The sequence below is a fragment of the Triticum urartu genome, chromosome 7 (genome assembly GCF_003073215.2).
Source record: "Triticum urartu cultivar G1812 chromosome 7, Tu2.1, whole genome shotgun sequence".
Lineage (NCBI taxonomy): Eukaryota > Viridiplantae > Streptophyta > Magnoliopsida > Poales > Poaceae > Triticum > Triticum urartu.
Window position 1 is genome coordinate 46912271 of NC_053028.1, and position 17728 is coordinate 46929998.

Here is a 17728-nt window from a genome sequence, read left to right on the forward strand (position 1 = left end):
GAAGAGCACTGCAGTAAACGCCGGATTCAAAAGCTCTCGGCCAGGTCAGCAAAAGCCGCCCCCTAAAGGCGCCAGAGACGAACTGTCCAGCCTAAACAAAATTCTGGACCAAATATGTCAGGTCCATAGCACCCCTGGCAAACCAGCCAATCATACCCACAGAGAAAGTTGAGTCTTCAAGCAGTCCGGCAAGCTCAACGCCGTACACAAGGGGGAGGATACACCAAGCGAAGATGAGGATGAGCCTCTCAAGGAAGACACTGGGGAACAAAAGAAATTTCTGCCAGAAGTCAAAACACTAAACGTGTTACACGTGATCAATGGCAGAAACAAAACGGCACTCCCAGAAAAATACGCCCGAAGGCCTATCAGCGCAGAGTCCTGCCACTGGTCGTCTCAACCGATCACTTTCGACCATCGTGATTATTCAGCAAGTGTCCGGCGTGCAGGATGGGCTGCCCTAGTATTAGACCCAATAATTGATGGATACCACTTCACACGAGTCCTGATGGACGGTGGCAGCAGTCTAAACCTGATATACCAGGATACAATCCGCGAAATGGGGATAGACCAAACAAAAATTTGCCATAGCAATATTACCTTTAAAGGAGTAACGCCAGGCCCAGGGGCTCACTGCACGGGCTCCCTGCTACTAGAAGTTATATTCGGCTTCCCCGATAACTTCCGTAGCAAACATTTAACCTTCCACATCGCTCCGTTTCAAAGTGGCTATCAAGCACTACTCGGACGCGAAGCTTTCGCTCGCTTTAACGCAATACCACACTATGCTTCCCTCACACTCAAGATGCCCGGTCCATGCGGCATCATTACAGTGAAGGGAAGTATTAAGCGATCTCTGCGCGCCGAAGAGCGTGCGGCTGCCCTGGCAGCCGCACACTAAAAACGGCCTCACCAACTAAAGCATTTAGCAGGTCGTCACGACCTCGGACATGGTTAGACGAGTCCGGCGCAGCCATATGAAATTTTTACCGGATCAATGATCACACTCCTATTACAAATACAAGGGGCTCAACGTGCGCAGACAAGCGGCAATTCTTACTTACCTTGAATTATACATGATTTCTTTAAAAAACTATCTTTTTGCATGACAGCTTTTTTCACCTAAGCTCCTCTCTTTTACAAATAATCATCGTGCTATACCCGTCCAGGATACGGCACAACGGAGACACAGGCGCAGACGTGCAGCAGGGACCCGCTCCAAGGATTCTTTTTAGATTAAGACCCTGCGTAAACCTTTTTTTACTGTCTCTTGTTGATACATATCCACCAAATTCTCAGGACAGTCGAGAAGGATGTTGGCGTCTTGGCATGTGGCCATGTCAGAATAATGCACGTACCTGGACACAAGGGGCTTCTTACGAAGGGCACTATCTAGGCCCGGTTTATATCATAAAGACCGAATACCTTAGGGAGTGTTCGGCGTCGCGAGTTTGGCCTTATATGCATCAGCTCCGAATCACTGTCTTTGGTCAAATGTTGGGTTTTCCCGGCTCCTGTGTTTTGGTGCCTTATGTTCCTCTTTACCGGCTAAGGTAGCACCAGGAGAACTACTGCGATTGTGCCCTGGTTCATCCGGACGAGCACCTCAGTAGAGAAAGCCGAAAACTGATTGTCATGATATAGCGTGAGACTGGTCAACCACTCGGTGACCTATCGGAATGTTAGAATTCCTCCGACTTAACGAAGGGCCGTTTCCTGGCCAGGCATGTAGGCACCCCGTGATCGGAGAGTGCGGAGCCCCCAGGGGCTATCTAGTAGCCCCATTGTCAAACACCTATGGCTAAGTGAAAGTGTTAAAGCATTATAGTCCGGTTGCCTCGCTCGCTATGCTATCACCTCCTTAATAGGACCAAGACGTTGGGTTAAGTGTGAACACGCGTTTTTTGCGAACACCCCCGCATTTTATGCGTGGGGGTTGAAGCCGACGGCTGCAATCTTTCAGGTTATACACAGGTATACATAAACGGCCGCACAGGAGGCATCATATTACTTTCAGGCAAAAGTATAAAAATAACCTTATAAAAAATTCATAAAAGCATTATGCCTACAATGAAAATACATATCACTCAAACATAATATTTTTCGAGCACTGGGCCTCTATCAAACGAGCACCCTCGAGAACCTCCTCGAAATAGTGCTCGGCAGCCACCCGGCCTATGGCCGATCCCTGCGCCGCAACAGTGGTAGCGTCCATCTCTGCCCAGTATGCTTTAACATGGGCAAGGGCCATCCGCGAGCCTTCTATGCATGCCGACCTCTTCATCGCATTAATGCGCGGCACCGCATCAAGGAACTGCTGCACTAAGCTGAAATAGTTGTTCGGCTTTGGTCTTTCCGGCCATTGCTGATCCACAACAGACCTCATGGCGAGTCCAGACAACCTATTTAGTTCGGCCCATTCGGCTAGCTGGTCAGTCAATGAAAGCGGACGCTCTAGAACGTGGAATTGCGTCCAGAACAGCTTGTCTACTTCATGATCTGTCTGACCTTGGAAGTACTTGGCCGCATCGGCAGCGCTCGCTGCCAAATCCATATACGCATCTGCCAAACTCCACAGCCGATCCAGAGGGGCATACCGAGGATCTCCGAACTTCCTCCGTAACATGAAGGGTTTCCCAGCCGCAATATCCCCGGCTTCCCGCAGCTCCTCCTTCTTCGCTCTCATAGCAGAACGGGTCTCTTTGTCCGCCGCCGCGGCCTTCTCAAGGTCAGTTGCCTTCGCTCGGTTTTCTTTTTCAAGGAACCTGCAACGGTCGGCAGTGTCTTTTAATTCTACGGCCATCTTGGCCATCTTCTCCTGGCTCTCGCAATGTGCGGCCTTCTCGGCTTTCAACTCTTCGGCTGCCTTCAAGGTAGCCACATTACTAATCCTTGCTTGTTCCTTGGCTCGGGCAAGTTCCGCCCGCAACGCTTCCACGGTGGCAGCTCCATCTGCAGTCACAACATATTAAAGATACTGGCATTATGCTGCTCTTACTATGTGGCGTTCACCGGATAATAACAGTTACCCTGTGCCTCGTCAAGCCTCTTGTTAACAAGCTCGATGTTGGTGTCTGCCGCATCCAGTTGTCATTTTAATTGGGCAAACTCCCTAGTCCGGCTAGCCACCAGAGCTCCCACCACCTGCACAAAAAGGCAGTTTGGTTATTGCCTGGGAATACGATCCTCTGTTTGCCGCCGTTCTCGATGAAAACCAGAGTCTCAGGGGCTACAATAACATGTGCAGTACTATCACATATTATCTCACATACCTCAAACCTATCAATAGACTCATAAAGGCTTTATGTAATCCGCTTTCAGCGAACGAGATTCTCTCCATCACCGTACCCATCAGCGTACGGTGCTCTTCTGAGATGGCCGCTCGCCCCACCAACTCCCTCAGAATGTCCGATCGCACACCAGATGGTGTCGGACTCTTTCGTATGCTCTCTTCGGGAGCCGGACACTGGGGACTTTGGGGGTCTACGGGATTATCTTCTGGCCTCACCGGATCCGGAGAGGCCCTCCGCGACGACACTTCGGGGTCGCCCGCTTCTGGAGCGGAGGAGTCCAGGGGAGGCGTTTCGCTCTCCATCATCTCTGGACGAAGATCCCCCGAAGACGAGCTCATTTGAGAGGGGCTGAGGCCCGAACTGCAAGATAGATGCGGTGGTTATTTTCTCAGAAGAAAAAGATAGCATACCCTTACTATTGAAATATTTTGGATCACTTACGACTCGTTGGAGGGCTGACCCCCCCGCGGACTCTGTGCGGCAGAAGCACCCCCAAGGCAGGACCCTTAGTGGGAGACCTCTTCTCCCGTTTGGAGGCTTTGGCTTCCGGATCCTCGAAAGCAGTCCTTTTCCTCCCCCGATCATCCTCCTTCATGGAGACGCTCGTTCCCTCGGTTGGAGCGGATAGCGATGGGGGCCCGCGTCCGCCCGTATTATCTCCCTCGGTATCTTCCTTCAAGGGCTCCGGGCAAGGTGCGACCTCGAGCATCTTCTCCAATACCGGATTTTCCAAACCCTCAGGGAGGGGGGCCAAACACCGAATCATCTTCGCCTTTGTTAGGCAGTCCTGGTCAAAAAGCAAACTCTCATAAATAACTTCGAATAAAAGACAGCGTGTTCGGCTAGAGGATTTCTTACTTGTTCGGCGGCGCGGTTACTTCTCAGGCCCACGTCCTTAGTGATATCCGTACATTCCACTTGAGGTCCGAAGAATGACTTGTACATCTCCTCGTGCGTCAGGCCGAGGAAACTCTTAATGGCACATGGCCCCTCTGGGTTGAACTCCCACAAGCGCAGGGGCCGGCGTTTGCAAGGCTGGACTTGACGAACCAGCATAACTTGTATTACCGCAACCAAATTAAAATCTCCCTTGAAGAGATCTTGGATGCGGCTTTGTGGTATAGGCACGTCCTTGGCTGGACCCCAGCTCAGACCCCTGCTAATCCATGACATCAGTTGTGGTGGGGGGCCCGGGCAGAAAGTGGGGGCAGCCGCCCACTTGGCACTTCTAGGAGCCGTGACGTAAAACCACTGAAAGTGCGTTATATCGACTAGAGGGGGGGTGAATAGGCGATTTTTATGAAGGTCTTCAAAACTTGGGAGTTATGAAGACAAACAGTGAAGATTATGCCTATTACTATGCAGCGGAAGTTAGATTACACTAGGCCAGCCATGGTCATGTATTCAATAGAGTGAAAGCACAGTGACAAACAGCTTCAGTGTAATAAGGATCAAGTAGGAAGAAGTTATGAAGCCAAACAGATCATGCATTCCGTTGTGAAGACAAATGATAAAGCAAGCACGCAATGACTTCACAATGAGTAACAGCAAGAGAAGGAAGTGAAGATGAAACCAGTGACTCGTTGAAGACAATGATATGTTGGACCAGTTCCAGTTGCTGTGACAACTGTACGTCTGGTTGGAGCGGCTAGGTATTTAAACCTTAGGACACACAGTCCCGGACACCCAGTCCTGAACACACAGTTCAGGACACCAAGTCCTCACCGTAATCTCCTTGAGCTAAGGTCACTTAGTCCTCGCCCAATCACTCTGGTAAGTCTTCAAGGTAGACTCCCAAACCTTCACAGACTTCGTTCACTGGCAATCCACAATGTCTCTTGGATGCTCTGAACGCGACGCCTAACCGTCTGGAGGATTCACAGTCCTCAAGTGTAATAAGTCTTCAGATCACACAGACAAGAAGACTTAAGTGATGCCCAATTTACTCTGGCTCTGGGTGGTTAGGGCTTTTCTCCTTACTGGGAATTTTCTCTCAAAGGCTTCGAGGTGGGTTGCTCTCAAACGACAAAAGCCATGCACTGAAATCTGAGCAGCCAACTGTTTATGGTTGTGGGGGTGGGCTATTTATAGCCACTTGGCAACCCGACCTGATTTGTCCGAAATGACCCTGGGTCACTAAGGAACTGACACGTGTCTCAACGGTCAGATTTCGAACTCTCATGGCAACTTTACTTGGGCTACAAGCAAAGCTGACTTGTCCGGCTCTGGACAAGATTTGCTCTCATTGTCTTCACTCGAAGACATAGGTTTTTGATTTAGGCATCACTTAAGTCATTCTGACTTGTTCTCCTGGACCCCACTTAACAGTACGGTGGTTCCTATGACTCAACAAAAATAAAAAGAACTACGAAAGATCTAAGTCTTCGAGTTCCATAGGCTTCATAACGTGTCTTCTGTTGTCATAGTCTTCAATGTGAATATCTTCATATACCACCTTTGACTTCAATGTCTTCATACATTTTTAGGGGTCATCTCTGGTAGTAAACCGAATCAATGAGGGACTTCTACCTGTGTTTATCCTGCAATTCTCACAAACACATTAGTCCCTCAACTAGGTTTGTCGTCAATACTCCAAAACCAACTAGGGGTGGCACTAGATGCACTTACAATCCCCCTTTTTGGTGATTGATGACAAACTAGTTGAAGTTTTCAACGGGGAATATAGAGTGTGAAGTCTGTAAAGGAATTTTCATCATAAGTTGCAAGTGCTCCCCCTGAAGATGTGCATATAAGTTAATTTGCTTTTGGAATGCAAATGCACATGGCAGGTTGTACTTGTGGAGATCAGCTTTAGCTTATGATGACAATCCACTATGCATGTGAAAGTATATGAGGATAATAACATGCATAATGGAAAATGGACGTCTGCAGAATGAGATGAGTGCGGAATTTATCGTCGCACATGCGGAATTTATCTTCGCAAAAGGAGTGGTAAAACAAGTAGCAGACGACCATCGAGTTTTAGTGTTTACAAGTCAAAAGAACCAAATGAAGCAAAACAAGAGTTGCAAACACGAAGCAAGTATAACAAAACAAGGCACCCGCCCATATTGACCCGTTTGAAGACTATAAACATCATATGCTTCTCCCCCTTTTGTCAAGAATGACCAAAAAGGTTTGAAGACATAGAGTTTTCTACGCGTTCCCAGGCGCAGCAGGGTCGGTGGAGTTGTTTGGCGGTGCTAAGCTTTGAGGTGCTGAAGCGGGTGGTGGTGAAGTAGCATCATCATCTTCATCAATGATCCTCGCAGTGACGGTGGCAGCAGATGAGGAATACTCAGAGTCTTCAAGTGACGGTGTGTTGCGCATCACAGCCCTCCTAGGAGGTGTGGTGTCAAATTTGAAGCGCTCTGTGAAGCCATCCTCTTCAAGTTCAGCTTCAGTGCAGATCATTGAGAGCCCTTTCCACGTACGACGGCAAGTCTCATGCGTAACGAAGGCATTCTTGGTGGCCAGGTTTCGAAGACGATTGACTTCCACCAAGAGGCTCTTCATCTGACGTTTCAGCCAATCGTGATGCCTATCTTGCTTTTGGTGAAGGGCCACAAGAAGCTCTCGGTCAGTGAGGACACGAGCATGCTTCTTGGGTCTTGGAGCGTTTGTGCTATCTGTGGCTTCAGTTGATGCTGGTGCATGTGTAGTGCCAGCCATAGGATAGACCCTGGACATGGCTTCAACACCTTCAACATTCTGCGTGAAGCTCTGGTGTTCGGCATTCTGAAGACTTATTGGTTGCTTGGCAGGCTCAGGGTATATTGCTTCAGCAGAGATATCCACATCTGGCAGGAAGATGCGATGGTTTCGGGCTGAGGGCTGATATGAAATTGTAGAGTGCAGTTTGATCAGCCTCATCACCCAAGGGGCATAGATTTTTAGACCAAATAAGTCCGAGCCTGACGCAGCAAGTTGTCGTATGAAAAGATCCTGTGCATTGAAGCATTTGCCATGCATGATATAGAATATGAGAGTCTTCATTGCACCCTCAATCTTGGCATGTGGAGAGTGTCCCTTAATGGGCCAGAGAGTCCGCCGGATAATATGATATATGGTCCTGGGCAGGTACTCTAGGTCTTCAACGAAGAACTCAGTTGGATAGGGTGCATCTTGAGGCAATGGCTTCATCATTGAGAGCATCTGACTCATATTGGGTTCAGGTCTCTGAAATATGCTCTCAATAGCTTCAGAATGAAGTTGACACCCTTCCTCGAACAATTCGCCTGGAGCGGGTAGGCCAGTGAGCTCAATGATATTGAATGCATTGGCTTCATGATGGACATTTCCGGTCATCCACTCCAGGATCCAAGTCTTAGGATCTCTGTTGTAGCCTTTGATGTGGAGAGTGGCATAAAACTGAAGCAGAAGCTCTTCGTTCCAGTGCTCTTCATCAGTCACGAACGGCAGCAGACCTTGGTTGTATAAGATGCAAGAATAATAGCTGCGCTGTGAATAGCTCCAGAACCTGTCTGATACAATCCTTTCCCTTGAATAGGGGTTCTTGGAGCTATCGAAAAATGTGTTGTCTGCCTTGAAGCTGTTTACGTCAAAGGAGCCAGGTGCTGATGCAGGACCTGCGAACCTTGGAAGCCTTGGGACTGGCTTCTGGACATGAGGCCTGTGCTCTATGTGATAGTCAAATTGTGGACCTGCAGCAGACTCAGGAACTGAAGTGTCTGGCTCAGTGGCTTCGCTGTCCACTGAAGCATTTGGTGGGGCGGGCTCCACATTGGCTTCAGTGTTAGTAGTTTGAGGGACATCTTCAGGCACGTTCTCTTGGGGAACTGCATCTTGATGGAGCGAGGGAGTGAGTTCTGGAGGTGCTTCTTCATTGTCTTCGGCTGATGCAGCCAGAATTTCTGCAGACTGGACTTGAGGCCTTGGACCTTTGCGAAGCCTACGGAACGCAGACGACGCTTGTGGTGTCGAAGTGGGCTGGGCCTGAATGTCTTCTTCCTCCTGAGGGCGATTCCCCCATGACTCATCTTGTGCCATTGGCGTCAGAGGACGACCAATGCTGATGGGTTCGCTTGTTTCAAGCTGAGGAAGGGCTGCATCACCTTGCACATTGTCCTGATGACCAATGTCTTCAGCAGCTAGTGGGTCGGCTGCTGGAATATCTTCAGCGTCAGGTGCCTCTGTGGGAGCAGGCTCATGAACTGTTAGTCTTCTTTCTGCATTGGGGTGAATGACAGAAAGGGGTTCAACCATCAAGGGCTCTGTGGGAGCAGCCCTAGATTTCTTAGTCTTGCGCTTCTTTTTACTGGGGGCAGAAGGAGAGGCTTTAGAGCTCTTCCTTTTTCTGGCTTCAGCTTCTGCAGCTCTTGTCTTCTTTAGCTCTGAAGCTGTTGACCGGCTCTTTGGCTTCGAGCCAGTCGTGGCGGTTGGGAAGACAATGGAAGTGGCTGCTTGTCTTGATGCCTCTAGTTCACTCACAGCAGGCTGCTTCTTCTTCTTTGCGGCCATCTTGGGATCGATGCCTGGACGCCCAAGTGCCTTGCGCTTTTCAGCCTCGTTGTAGGCTTGAACACATTTGTCAGCCAATGACTTCATCCTTTCACGCGAGCCTTGAGCTTCAGCACGCTTCTTCAAAAAGTTTTCTTTGAGATCATGCAGCATGATTTTGAAGCTTCTCACTTCCTGCACGCTGAGACTGGCCATGTGCTTCTTGAACTGAGCTTTTTCGTGATCAATTTTCTGCTTCAGCTCAACAATGCGCTGAGCAATGGCCAGTTCTGAAGCAATTGCGCCTTGGAAGGCGACGCTGAGTCCAACAGGCAGCTGCAGATCATTGAAGCTTATATCTGGTGTGTCAAACCATTCATCGATGAAGCTGTGGATGATGGCGACATCAAAGAGAGGCAGATGGTTGAAGATTTCCGCTTCCTCCTTGCTTTTGATGAGCTGTTCTAGTGCGTCATCGCCCAGATCTTCATGCTTGATAGATCAATGGCTTCACTGCGCAGAATGGCAGCAGCAGTGAGCTCTTTGCCTGTGTGTTGTTGGGGCTCCTTATCCTTCAGGGGCTTGGAGATGCGGGATACATCTTCAGACTGCACACTGACTTCAGGAGGTGCAGTTTTCAATGGCTTCGCCCTTGAGATTTTTGAGGCAGGGGCCGGCTTCGAAGCTTTTGGTTTCTTTGTCTGCTTTGGCTTCGGCACAGCAGGAGCTTCATCAGACTCAGAATCAGCTGGAGGGTCATTCACAGCAGTCCCTTGGACTAAGATGTGGGTGATCAGGCCCTCAAGATTGGCAAACGGACCGATGATATTGGGTTCCGCATCGCGTGTGCCATCTTCCCTTGGTGAGGAGGGACCAGGGTTGAAGTCAAGCCCAAATTTCTTCTTGTTTAGCTTCGCAGACTGTTGAGCAAATTGAAAGTTGCGTTTGAAGAGATTGTCGTCACGACACCAGAGAAGTGACGACGGATGTGCATCATCAGGCTGTGGTCCTTGGACCATGCATGGGTAGAAGCCTTGAGCAATGGCTTCATCTCTGGTTCTGGGTACAAGGTTCTTGTATAAGATATCCCCCCATGGACTCTTGATTGCATTCTTTTCAGCATACTCCTGGGTGACGAAGCGGTATTTGAACCACTGTTCTGCCCAATAGCGTCGAATCCATTGGATTCGGGTTTTGTGCTGCCCATAGCTCTCTTCTGGATCTGTTTTGTACATTTTTGCCAAGTCTTCAGGCAGATCCTTGGAAGTTCCCTCACGTCTCTGTCTGCCCCCCTTTCTTGCTGCTGCAACTGAAGCCATAAACTTTAACTTGAAAGGCTTCAAAACTTTCAAAGGCTTCAAAGGCTTTCTTTTTCTGGACAAACAGGAACTGGCTTCAGGAGAGTTTATGTGATGCTGTAGGAATTCTGCAAATGAATGCAGACTATGAGAACCGAAGGATTCTCCCACGGACATGTACCTGTGACAGCATTAAGGTGCGAGGGAAGGGGAAGATGTCATATGCATTCTCAGAAGGTTTTGAAGATTAATCAGTTTAGAAGACATTGACCTCATTGTGCGAAGACATTCACTTATAGATAAGAAGTTGGTTCCAGATTTGTACGAACCCATAGATCAGTACAAGTGAGGAATCTAACTACTTTATGAAGCACAAGTGAATATACTAGGCATTTTATGAGATGCAGTGAGAGATCTAACTGGTGTGAAGAGAAACTTCTTATGGTTGAAAGTGACAGAACCAAGAGATCAAAAGAGGCTGTAAAAAGAAGTTTTATTTACCACACTGGAACTGCTAGACGGAAGGAAGTTGATGCCGAGCAGTTCAGTCCTACGTGCCCTAACTTGGCGACGGAAAACACCTACGGCGACGGCGGAGAGGACGATGTCCGCAGTTGGCGTGAGGACGGCGTTGGAGAGGTTGCGGCAGCAAAGCGCTTCGTCTCCGGCGTCCTCGAGTGCTAGCGGTGGCGCTAGGGTTCGTGCGAGGATGGAAGAAGGAGATAATGACTGCGGTAAGTGTGAATTTATAGACTCAGAGGCGGCACTGTGCTATTACGCAGGTGCCCTTGCCGGTTCGCATTTGAGGCACGCGTGGCCAGTTAGCGGAAGTTTGGGGTTTGTTCCACGTCCCACGCACGCCTAAATTGTCGAGCGGTCGTTCCTGCTTCTCCGGATCTTATGTGGAGGAATGAGCATTAAAAACGGACTTTTATGGTTGTCTCTATGTCTTCAGCTGACAAGGACACAGTGAAGACATTCGACAGTTTCAACAGAATGCACATGACTTGGAGAGATAGAGTTTGAGATAGAAAGCATAGAGTGGTTAGGGTCCGATCACATTCACTTAGTTCAAAAGATTCAACCAAGAAGACATAGCTATAAGTGAATGCTGTAGAGGACAGAACACTTAGAGCATATATATATATATAATCATCGTAGTGAAGATAATCATGAAGACATGTTAAGTTCGAAGCCAAACCAATGTGAAGATATTGCAAGGTAACGCCATGAGTTAAACACTTCAAAATGGAACGTTTGGTGGTGGCGTTACCCACCGTATAGGAAGTATTAGACCCAGACACGGCGCACAATTATTGTGGCGCTCCGAAGTCAAATTCCACATTAATGTATTCACACTTAGAACGTATGTCTTCATTGATTGAAGATATACTTTACTTTGTGCGTTGCACATCTAAGTCATCAATATGCATAAGTGTTAGGATGTGTGCCTGATCACAGGACATTTGAGGATTCCAAGATATTTAGCTCACACCGTAACTTGCAAAACCTCTTCTCATCCAAGGGCTTAGTGAAGATATCTGCCAATTGCTCTTCAGTGTTGACGTGTATGATATCAATGTCTTCCTTCACAACATGATCTCTGAGAAAGTGATGGCGAATTTCAATGTGCTTTGTCTTTGAGTGCTGAACTGGGTTGTTGGCAATCTTGTTGGCGCTTTCGTTGTCGCAGTAAAGTGGCACTTGCTTCAGATGAATGCCATAATCCTTGAGTGTTTGCTTCATCCACAGAAGCTGGGCGCAGCAAGATCCAGCAGCAATGTATTCAGATTCAGCAGTGGAGAGAGATACACAGTTCTGCTTCTTTGAAGACCAACATACAAGTGATCATCCCAGAAAGTGACATGTGCCTGATGTAGACTTGCGATCAACTTTGTCACCAGCATAATCAGCATCCGAAAATCCAACCAAATCAAACTCTGAGCCCTTTGGATACCATAATCCTAGAGTTGGGGTGTGAGCCAAATATCGAAGAATTCGCTTCACAGCTAAGTGATGCGACTCCTTTGGTGCCGCTTGAAATCGAGCACACATGCAAACACTAAGCATGATATCTGGCCTAGATGCACATAAATAAAGCAAAGACCGAATCATGGAGCGGTATACCTTTTGATCGAACTCTTTACCATTGTCGTCAGGACCTAGATGATGTTTGGCTGGCATTGGTGTTGTGAAGCCTTTGCAGTCTTGCATACCGAACTTCTTCAGGCAATCTTTGAGATACTTCTCTTGAGATATGAAGATGCCATTGCGCTGTTGTCGGATTTGAAGACCAAGAAAGAACTTCAGCTCCCCCATCATGGACATCTGATATTGCTCTTGCATCATATATCCAAACTCTTCACTGTACTTCCGATTGGTGCAACCGAAGATAATGTCATCCACATATATTTGGCACACAAACAGTTCACCATCGTATGTCTTCGTGAAAAGAGTGGGATCCAGGGAACCAGGTATGAAGCCTTTGCTCTTCAGAAAGTACTTGAGTGTATCATAACAGGCCCTACGGGCTTGTTTGAGGCCATACAGTGCCTTGTTGATCTTGTATACCATATCAGGATGTTTTGGATTTTCAAAACCAGGTGGTTGTGCAACATACACTTCTTCTTCAATCTTGCCATTGAGAAAGGCACTTTTCACATCCATTTGATATAGAAGTGTGTTATGATGATTTGCATAGGCCAGCAGTATGCGTATGGCTTCAAGCCTAGCCACAGGAGTAAAAGTTTCACCGAAGTCAATGCCCTCTACTTGAGTATATCCTTGAGCAACGAGACGAGCTTTGTTTCTGACAACTTGACCATGCTCATCTTGCTTGTTGCGGTATATCCATTTGGTGCCTATTATGTTGTGCTTCCGTGGATCGGGACGCTTAACTAGTTCCCATACATTATTCAGCTCAAACTGTTGAAGCTCTTCTTGCATAGCTTGAATCCATTCAGGTTCCATGAAGGCTTCTTCAACTTTCTTGGGTTCTGATATTGAGACGAATGCGAAATGCCCACAGAAGTTTGCTAGCTGAGTTGCCTTTGAACGAGTAAGTGGACCAGGTGCATTGATGCTGTCAGGTATTCTGTCAATCTGCACTTCATTTGCAACACGAGGATGTATAGGGCGAAGACTTTGCTCTTGCTGATCTGCGTTGTTGTTTGGAGGAATGTCTTCATGCTGAGCATTGTCTTCATGTTGATCAGGTGCTGAGATGATGAGTTCTTCTTCAGGATGAGCTTTAGAAGGCATAATCTCTCCAGTTCCCATAAGCTTGATTGATTCACTAGCTGGGACTTCATCTAGCACATTTGGCAGTTGCTCTCTTTGTGAACCATTTGTTTCATCAAACCGCACATCCACTGTTTCGACCACTTTGTAATGGAAGAGATTGAAGACTCTGTAGGAGTGTGAATCCTTTCCATATCCAAGCATAAAGCCCTCATGTGCTTTTGGTGCAAACTTTGAGGTGTGATGTGGGTCCTTGATCCAGCACTTTGCGCCAAATACTCTGAAGTAACTGACATTTGGCTTCTTGCCAGTTAGGAGTTCATAAGATGTCTTGTTCAGAAGCTTGTGAAGATAAACACGATTGATTGTATGGCATGCAGTATCAATGGCTTCAGTCCAGAATTTTCTTGGAGTCTTGTATTCATCTAGCATTGTTCTGGCCATTTCAATGAGTGTTCTGTTCTTGCGTTCGACGACGCCATTCTGCTGTGGCATGTACGGAGCTGAGAATTCATGTGTGATGCCCAAGGGATCAAGATATGTATCAAGGCCAGTGTTCTTGAATTCAGTGCCATTGTCACTTCTAATGTGCTTTATCTTGGCGCCAAAATTGTTCATAGCTCGATTGGCGAAGCGTCTGAAGACATCCTGCACTTCAGTTTTGTAAAGGATTATGTGTACCCAAGTATATCTAGAGTAATCATCAACAATGACGAAGCCATAGAGGCAAGCAGTAGTAGTAAAAGTTGAGTAGTGAGTGGGACCGAAAAGATCCATGTGGAGCAGTTCGAAGGGTTGTGTAGTAGTCATGATTGTCTTCGAAGGATGTTTTGCCCTTGTCATCTTCCCTACTTCACAGGCACCGCATAAATGATCTTTCTTGAACTTGACGCCCTCGATGCCTATGACATGCTTCTTCTTCGCAAGGGTGTGGAGGTTCCTCATGCCAGCATGCCCAAGCCTCCGATGCCAAAGCCAGCATTCTGAAGCTTTTGCAAGAAGGCATACCGCAAGTTGTGGTCCTTCTGAGAAATCTACCACGCACAAATCACCTTTCCGATACCCTTCAAACACTAGAGATTTGTCAGATTCCATTAGCACCAGGCAGCGATATTTTCCGAACATTACAATCATATTCAGATCGTAAAGCATTGAGACAGACATTAAGTTGAAGCCAAGGGATTCAACAAGCATGACTTTATCCATGTGTTCATCCTTTGAGATTGCAACTCTACCTAGACCCAATACCTTACTTTTACCAGTGTCAGCAAATGTGATGTGGCTCTTGTCGGATGGACGTAATGTTGAGTCCATAAGAAGGCTTCTTCTGCCAGTCATGTGATTTGTACACCCACTGTCAATAATACATTCTGAAGATTTTGAAGTCGCTGGTGTCGTACCCTACAGTACAGTTAGGGGGATAGGCTTCACGAAGAGAATTGTGAAGCATAAACATTTGACGAACCAGTGGGTTATGAAAACTTAAATCCAGATTAGGACTAATAGGGAGAGTAGCATGCGATTCAGGAACGAAGTACATAATGATCCCATTCGGGCATTTTATGTTGCGCCCTACAAGATTTTTAAGGTCCCCAGCAATAGCATCAGAAGATTTTGTTTTTCTACTGGAGACCTTTCCCTGCAAAAGAGAGTTAAGCTTTCTTAACCACCCACATCTTCAAGGGTGGCTTAGAAGCAATAAGTCTAAGTGCAGCATCTGAGAATTTTGGCTTTGAAGCCTTAGCAAACAGTCTAGCAGGTGGACAATAATACTCATAGGAATAAGCAGAATAATTTTTGGTCACATGAACACGGTTCGATGAACCGCTCTCATACTCATGTGCCTGAGTATGGTTTCCCTGCAAAACATTTGTGTTAGTGTGACTCAGGTGAGTCTCTGTTTGTATGAAGCCATTGGACCGTATGAAGCCTTTGGTCTGAGATTTGTCTTCTTCAAGTGAGGTGTCATGAAGACATTCACAGGAAGATTTTCCAGACACTTTTTGGAAACCCAGATCTTCTTCATAGGCGGTCCATTCCTGCAGTTAGTACCAATGTACCTGGCAAACACTTCACCATTTTGATTCTTAAACAGTTTATAGTTTGCATCAAAGGATTCATCAATGATAATGGGGTTAGCACAAGTGAAGCCAGATAAGTTGGATGGATCTGCTGAAAGTTCCTTTGCAGCAACCCATGTGGTTTTGGGGTACTGCTCAGGTTTCCAGTAAGAGCCATCTGCATTGATTTTCCTCACAAATCCAACACCCTCTTTCCTAGGGTTTTGATTCAGGATCTGCTTCTTGAGGACATCACATAGTGTCTGATGTCCTTTAAGACTTTTGTACATCCCTGTTTCAAGCAATGTCTTCAACATAGCATTCTCATCAGCAATAGCAGTAGTATCCTCAGCAGAGGGGTTAGTTACCACGTCAACAGTTGAAGATATTGCAACAGCAGTAGAAGTGGAACATTCAGCAACAGAATTAGCATTATCACGCTCAATGCATTTAAGACATGGTGGTTCAAATCCTTCCTGAGCGGGACTGATCTGTTCGGAGCGAAGTGACTCGTTTTCCTTTTGAAGATCTTCATGAGCCACCCTCAATTTCTCAAGTTCTTGCTTCCTTTGAAGATAATCATAGGAAAGCTTTTCATGAGTTGTTGAGAGAGTATCATGACGATCTTCAAGTTCCTGATACTTAACGTGAAGGTTTTTTATGTCTTCAATTAAGGATTCAGATCGAGTCATTTCAGCACCCAACAGATCATCGCTTCTGTCTAACAGTTTTTGAATATGTTCCATAGCTTTCTGTTGTTCAGTTGCAATTTTAGCAAGTGTTTTGTAGCTAGGTTTTGAATCACATTCAGAGTCATCGTCACTAGATGTTTCATAGCGAGTAGTGCGTGTGTTTACCTTGGCACCGCGTGCCATGAAGCAGTAGGTAGGAGTGGAGTCGTTCTTGTCATTTGCGTTGGTGTCGGTGATGCAGTCATTGTCTTCAGTGTTGAAGATGGACTTGGCGACGTATGCTGTAGCCAGACTCGCAATGCCAGAATCAGACTCCTCCTCAGACTCCACCTCTGCCTCCTCAGATGCGGACTCCTCCTCTGAATCCATCTCCTTTCCAACAAACGCACGTGCCTTGCCAGATGAGCTCTTCTTGTGTGATGAAGACTTTGATGAAGACTTGGAAGAAGACTTTGAATATTTCTTCTTCTTCTTGTCGTCAGAATCATATTCCTTGCTCTTCTTCTTCCTTCTGTTCTCATTGTCCCACTGTGGACACTTAGAGATGAAGTGTCTAGTTTTCTTGCACTTGTGACATGTTTTCTTCTTGTAGTCATGAGCAGAAGCTTCATCATTCCTTGAGCTTGATCGTGAAGATTTTCTGAAGCCTTTCTTCTTGGTGAATTTTTGGAACTTCTTCACTAGCATTGCAAGTTCTCTTCCAATGTCTTCAGGATCATCAGAACTGCAGTCAGATTCTTCTTCAGATGAGGAGACAACTTTTGCCTTCAAGGCGCGAGTTCGCCCATAGTTTGGACCGTAGATATCTCTTTTCTCAGAAAGCTGAAACTCGTGTGTGTTGAGCCTCTCAAGTATGTCAGACGGATCGAGTGTCTTGAAATCAGGACGTTCTTGAATCATCAGGGCCAGGATGTCAAACGAACTATCAAGTGATCTCAGCAGCGTTTTGACGATTTCATGTTTGGTGATTTCAGTGGCGCCGAGGGCTTGAAGCTCATTTGTGATGTCAGTGAGTCTATCAAATGTGTGCTGGACATTCTCATTGTCATTTCGCTTGAAGCGGTTGAAGAGATTGCGAAGGACACTGATTCGTTGATCTCTCTGGGTTGAGATGCCTTCATTGACCTTGGAGAGCCAGTCCCAGACCAGTTTGGATGTCTTCAAGGCACTCACACGGCCATACTGTCCTTTGGTCAGATGACCACAGATGATGTTCTTGGCAGTAGAGTCCAGTTGAACGAACTTCTTGACATCAGCAGCAGTGACACCTTCTCCAGCCTTGGGAACGCCGTTCTCGACAACATACCATAGGTCGACGTCAATGGCTTCAAGATACATGCGCATCTTATTCTTCCAGTAGGGATATTCAGTTCCATCGAAGACGGGGCACGCAGCGGAGACTTTGATTATCCCTGCAGTCGACATAGCTAAAACTCCAGGTGGTTAAACCGAATCACACAGAACAAGGGAGCACCTTGCTCTGATACCAATTGAAAGTGCGTTATATCGACTAGAGGGGGGTGAATAGGCGATTTTTATGAAAGTCTTCAAAACTTGGGAGTTATGAAGACAAACAGTGAAGATTATGCCTATTACTATGCAGCGGAAGTTAGATTACACTAGGCCAGCCATGGTCATGTATTCAATAGAGTGAAAGCACAGTGACAAACAGCTTCAGTGTAATA